Source organism: Sciurus vulgaris (assembly GCF_902686455.1).
Source record: "Sciurus vulgaris genome assembly, chromosome: 3".
NCBI classification, from domain to species: domain Eukaryota; kingdom Metazoa; phylum Chordata; class Mammalia; order Rodentia; family Sciuridae; genus Sciurus; species Sciurus vulgaris.
In genome coordinates, this window is record NC_136463.1 from 45,991,592 (window position 1) to 45,997,823 (window position 6,232).

General features: G+C 38.2%; 1 pseudogene across 1 annotated transcript; it reads right to left on the reverse strand.

The window, feature by feature from the left end:
- Positions 1-1,744: 1,744 nt before the first annotated feature.
- LOC306657598 (cytochrome c oxidase subunit 4 isoform 1, mitochondrial-like) lies at positions 1,745-3,974 on the reverse strand (annotated as a pseudogene). The gene is made up of 2 exons: positions 3,942-3,974; positions 1,745-2,248 (listed from the first exon to the last, which is right to left on the reverse strand). The product of its transcript is annotated as a cytochrome c oxidase subunit 4 isoform 1, mitochondrial-like (transcript).
- Between the last annotated feature and the right edge of the window lie 2,258 nt (positions 3,975-6,232).

Sequence of the window (6,232 nt, forward strand, 5' to 3'; positions counted from 1 at the left end):
TCTCTGACTGTGTTTGCAGGTGTTACCACTTAAGTTTCATGGGGTATTCAGAGAAATTCTCTTAACCGCCTTCTGCCCACAGCGGCCACCACCTGCCAACCAGATCTTATGTCACTGAATATTAATGCAACTTCCCTCTTGGTATGACCCCACAATTGAGAGAGCAGTCTGTAGGTTTCTCACAGTGCTTTGTGGTCCTAATGCAATATTTCCTCTGCTCCGGGCCAAATCTGCTTTGCTGCTTTGTCACGGTCTGAGTCCGTGGATACTGTGCAGAGTTTTTATTGCTGCTTTGTTGCAGAGCAGGTTAGACACACTTCCCAGCACAGTCCACTCAGCCCCACTCCTCTTGTTTGTGGCAAGGATGAGTGTGAGGGAGTTTCAGTGACTTGGGGTTAGTAGTGGTTCCTCTAGAAATTCTTTCTGCCTGAAGTCCTAAGAAGTCCCACTGAAGAGGACTTCCCTCTGCTTAATTTGCAGCTGTTTAGACATGGGAAGATACCTTGTCATGAGATGGCTGTGAACACCTGGCTCAGCTTTGCTTTCACAATTTTGTTTTAATCTGCTTTAGCCCTGCAGTTACTATCACACTTTAACTTTTGTCTGCTTTTCCTAATGCTTTTAGTGGGTGAGTTTGAGTGACCTCTCCTCTCTCTCTCTCTCTCTCTCTCTCTCTCTCTCTCTCTCTCTCTCTCTCTCTCTCTCTCTCTCTCCTTCTGATGCCCCTCTCCCCTTTCCCTATCCTGGTCTGGGTTCTGGGTTCCAGATTAGGAAACTGTTCTTATTTTATACTCTGGAGGTTGTTCTTCAAATCCCTCCAGGTCTCATACTTTGTAATACTGAGTCTTAGAGCATTCATTTTGTGACCCATCGATCAATTGTGTTTTTTCCTCTATGCCTCTTTCTGTGCTGTGAGGAGGTCCAGAATTGTAGCCTTGCTGCCTTCCACCATCTTCCCAGTCTCTCATTTATTTTCTTTTAATTGATGCTTTATAGTTATATATAAATTGAAATGCACTATGATTTGTACATGCACGTAGCATAATTTGGTCAATTTTAATTCCCAATTCTTGCCCTTTACCTCCCATCATCTCTCACTCTTAATGTCCTGTTTCTACTGTTCACCCTTCTAATTTTGCAAGATCCCCCCTTTTAGTCCCTTTTTTTTTTGTCCATAATTTTCACTTATGAGAAAAAGCACTTTGCCCTTGACTCTCTGAGCCTAACTTTTTTCACTTAGCATGTTGTTCTCCATTTCCATCTATTTACCGGTAAGTGACATAATCTCCTTTTTCTTTATGGCTGAGTAGAACTCCACTGTGTATATATACCATGTGTTCTTTATCCATTCATCTATTGGTGGGCAACTAGGTTGGTTCCATAGCTTGGCTATTGGGCTGCTATAAACATTGGTATGCCTATACCAATATAGTATGCTGATTTTAGACCTTTTGCATAACTGTCATGAAGTGGGATAGCTGGGCCATATGGCGGTTCCATTTTTAGTCTTTTGAGGATTTGCCACAAATCCTACTTTCCAAAAGTGGTAGTACTAATTCACAGTCTCATCAACAATGTGTCAGTGTACTTTCCTCATCATCCTCAACAATTATCCTTATTTGTATCCTTTTAATTTCTTTCCATGTAACTTGGTATTTATTAGCACTGGTTCTGTTGGACATAACAAGTTTCCAGTAAAAATGCAGAGGTGCTTGACTATTCCAGGTATGCAAGCAGTGGGCTCTCACTTCTTCCACTTATTCTTGTCATAGTCCCACTTGGGAAACTGTGGATGGGGCTGACCTTCATGTCCAGCATCCTTCATCAAAGGTGTGTGTGGCATGGGGCCATACACGTAGCGTTTCTCCCAGACCAGAACGAGGGTGGTGAAGCCAATGAAGAACATGGCTGTGCCCACCACAGTCTTCCAGGTCTTCCACTCGTTGGTGACCATGTTCATCTCAGCAAAGCTCACGCTGAACTGAATGAGATACAGTTCGACTCTCTTGTCCCAGGTTAGGCTGTTCCAGGAGGCCTTCCTCTTCTCCTTCAGGGCTTTCTGGTTGACAGAAAGCTGCCTGACAGGGGCCAGTCAGGCAAAGGGTAGTCACACCAGTTGGTTGACATAACTGGGGAGAGCAAAGTCATTGCTCTTCACAATGCTTCCATGTGCTCAAGCACACACAGAGGTGGAAATGGCTCGCTTGTCCATCAGGCTAAACACCCTGGTAGCCAACCTTCTGTGCCTCTGCAACCACCACGACTGCCCTCTGCACCTTGGCTGCCCAAGACTCTTAATTTGTATTCTTGGTGAATGTTATTCTGATTGGGAAAGAATGAAATATCAGTGTCATGTTGATTTTCATCTCTCTAATTACTTAAGGAGGTTGAACACATTTTCAAATATTAGTTGACCATTTGAATTGAGAGGGTTATCAGTTTTTGTAGTGTTATGTTTTAAGTTCTTTATATATTGTGGTTATTAGTCCCCTGTTGGAAGAGTGTCTAGGAAATATTTTCTCTCATTCTGTAGTCTCTCTTCACACTCTTGTGTTCTTTGATGTTTGGTGACATTCCACTTATTGATTCTTGGTTCTATTTCTTGAGTTTTGGCAGTCTTATTAATGAATCAGTGCTCCTTCCAGTGTTTCAGAATGTTGCCACTCTTTTTCCTTCTAGCAGTTTTGCTGTTTCTGGACTAATTCCATGGACTTTGATCCATTTAGATTTTATTTTTGTTCAGAGTGGAAGATAGAGATCTAGTTTCTTCTACACATGGCTATCCAGTTTCCCCTGCACCGTTTGTTCCAGAGGCTGTCATGTCTCCAATGTATGCTTTGGCACCTTTGTCAAGCAACAGATTTATGTGGATTTGTCTCTGTATCTTTAACCCATTTTTATTGATGTTTATTATGGCTTATGTTTATGTATCATGTACATGTATAACTGCATGACTGATGTGATCCTGAAAATTGTATAATTAGAAAAATGAGAGATTACACTCTACTTATTTATGATCTATCAAAATGTATAAATGCATTCTACTGTCATGTACAACTAATTAGAACAAAGAAAACTTAAAAATTAAAAAAAAGATACAAGTCCTTCATTCCTTTGCATGTCAATATCCATGTTTTCCAGCACCATACTTGGAAGGACCTTCCCTATTGTGAGTTCTTGGTGGCTTTTCAATAATTGACTCTGTGTGCATGGGTATGTATCTGAATTCTCTTCTGTGTTCCACATGCATATGGTATTCTCTTTTCTGTTTGTTGGTTTTCATGTACATATCTGACTGGATTCCTAGAGTCTTACAATATATTTGAAATCAGGTTTTGTTATGTCTCTTGATTGTCCTTCTTTCTCAGGAGATGACTATTCATGGTATTTTTTATTCATGTGAATTAAAGGTTTTACTTTCTATATCAAGTAAATTTCCATTGATAGATCGACAGGTATGTCACTGAATCTGTCGCTTTGAGTAACCTGGGCATTTTAACAATATTTATTCTTCCAAGCCATAAGCACACTATATAATTGGATCCATGGATGTCTTCAGTTTCATGCATCAGTGTTTCATAATTTTTACTATAGAGGTAGGTTTACTTTCCTTGAATACATTTGGCTCAATTTGTTCCTATTTTGTTCTTTTGATGCCATCATAAGTATAATATTATCTTCATTTATTTTGGATATTTGATTACTGAGGGTATAGAAATATGCCTGAATTTTGCAAGTAGATTTTTCTCCTGAACCTTGACTGAACTTGTTAATTAATTCTAGCAATTTTTAGTGGAGAATTTTCTATGAACAGAACTTGTCATCTGCCAACAGAGGCAACTCCTTTTTCTTTCTTGGGATTTCCTTTTCTTGACTGATTCCTCTGGCTAAGACCTCCAGCACTACATGGAATAAATTGACTGAAGTGTAGGCCAGCTCACCTTGGTCCTGGTGTTAAAGGTAACGGTTTCCATTTTTCACCCTTTGTGTACACGTTTGAAGTGGCAGGCCCTGTATGACCTTTATTGTTTTGTGGTGCCTTCCTTTTTTACCTAATTGTTGGCAGATGTCCATTATGGAAGAATGTGGATTTATTTTTTTCAGAATAATTTTTCTACACATACTGAGACAATATCATTTTATCTTTCATTCTGTCCAGCATGGTTTATCACATTGAGTTATGATGTGTTTTGAAGCATTCTTATATCCCTAGTGTAAATCCCACTTAGTCCAAGTGTATAATTTAGTGAATGTGCTGTTGAATTTATTTTACTAATATGTTGTTAAGGATGTTTGTGTCTGTGGACACAGGAATATTGGCATGAGGTGTTGCTGCTGTTTTTGTTGTAACTGTATCTGGCTTTGGCATCTCAGTAATTCCTTGCTTATAAAATGAGTTTGGAAGTGTTTCTTTCAGTTCAATTTTCTGTAAGATTTTTAAGAAGTTTTGGTGTTAATTATTCCTTAATTGCATGATAGAATTCACCAGTGAAGTCAGCTTGTCCTGGGCTTTTGTTTTTCGAGAGGTTATTGACTCTTAATTCAATGTTTTTATTCATTATTGGTCTGTACATTGGTCTGTTTTTTCATGATTCAGGCTCCATAGGTATCCCAAAAGGAGACCCTTTACCCTCTCAGAGTCTCCTCCCATGGATCCCTATCCTCAAATTTCTAGCCCTATGAAAACTCTAAACTCCTTTATCTTTGAATTGACATGTTCTGAAGATTTTGCATAGAATCAATTATACGTATGTTTTTGGAGTAACATTTTCACTTTGCATGTTTCAAGGCACAGGGGTGAGGTGTGTGTCCCTGTTGGAGTAACATGGAGGTAGTTTGGGGTTGTGTCTTTCATTTCACTCTTTTATTAGATGCTGGAGACAAACATCTTTATTAAAGATACTACCAAAATTTTGGCAAACATTTCAAAATAGATTTGTAAACATAATGCTTCCCTTTTCAACTGGCAGCACATTGGAAAGACAATACAACAATACAACCCAAGTAGATTCAACGTTAGTTCAAAATCCTTGTATTTTTGACCACATAATTTATGTTCCCACATTATAAAACAAATGATGGTCTAAATCAACACTAACAGATTAACTCCATGAAATGAAAGTTTGTGCTGTTTGATGAATCATAGTATGTTATGGTTAAATATATCAGTCCTTTTTTTCATATTCCTGGCATCCAACATGATAAATATGTTAAATATACATCTCATGTAGGTAATAGCTTCTTTGCATATCTCTCTTCAAAAAATCTTTTGTGGCAGTATATAAACAGTTTACCTCCACATTTAACTTTATCATTTGGCCCCCAATTATAGACCTGTTTCATTTTTATAACATCAATTTTTCCCCAACATTAAGAAAGCTGACAAACTGTTGACATGGAAATGCTTTCATCTTCCACAGTAGAAGTAGCAATTTTTCAAGTAAAAGAAAAACCCTATAGTAACACTGGTCAGTTGTTTAAGCCAAGTGTTTGGTCCATTGAGAGTTGCAGCTGTTTTCCTTAGTGCATGTCCACATCCACATCACCTCTGCACGCATAAAGGTTGGGCACATGCTTCCAGATGTTGGTAGGTCACAGTGTGCCTCCCATTGCTCTAATCACTGGGAAGGTGTGTAGCTAACGATTAACCACACCAGGTACACAACAAGCAAACACCTTAAGGCAACCATCGTAAGAGGGCAGATTTAACACTTGAGATCAAGTTAGCCTGTATACCTGTGTATAAAATTATACACATAGACATACAACTTTGTTTTTAACCCTCCAAAACAATGCTTTAATTTTTTTTTTATATTTTGTGCACATTTCTAAATAGCCTACCATTTAAGGCAAAGCGTTTGCATTAAGAAAAGTCAGAAAATAGGCTTATGTTTATCCAAAAATATTTCACCTTGCACATTACTGTTATTTATTTATTTATTTTTTAGCACACACAACTTTGAAGTATGGACATTGGAGCCCCAGTATCTACTAAAAATCTCTCCTACTGACAAACACAAGTTTTCAAGGAAAAAGATTTGAAGTATAGACATTGGATTCCCAAAATCTAAAAAATTACTTCTATTGACAAACGTAAGTCTTGAAACGGGGTGAGGGAACAGGAAAAGCAGCTTCAAAATGCAGGAAAGCAAAGTAAAATAGGGGGAAGTAACTCAAGTTTACTTACACTGAAACTTTCAGTAGAAAAAGTTTTATCTTTTTAGAATCTAGA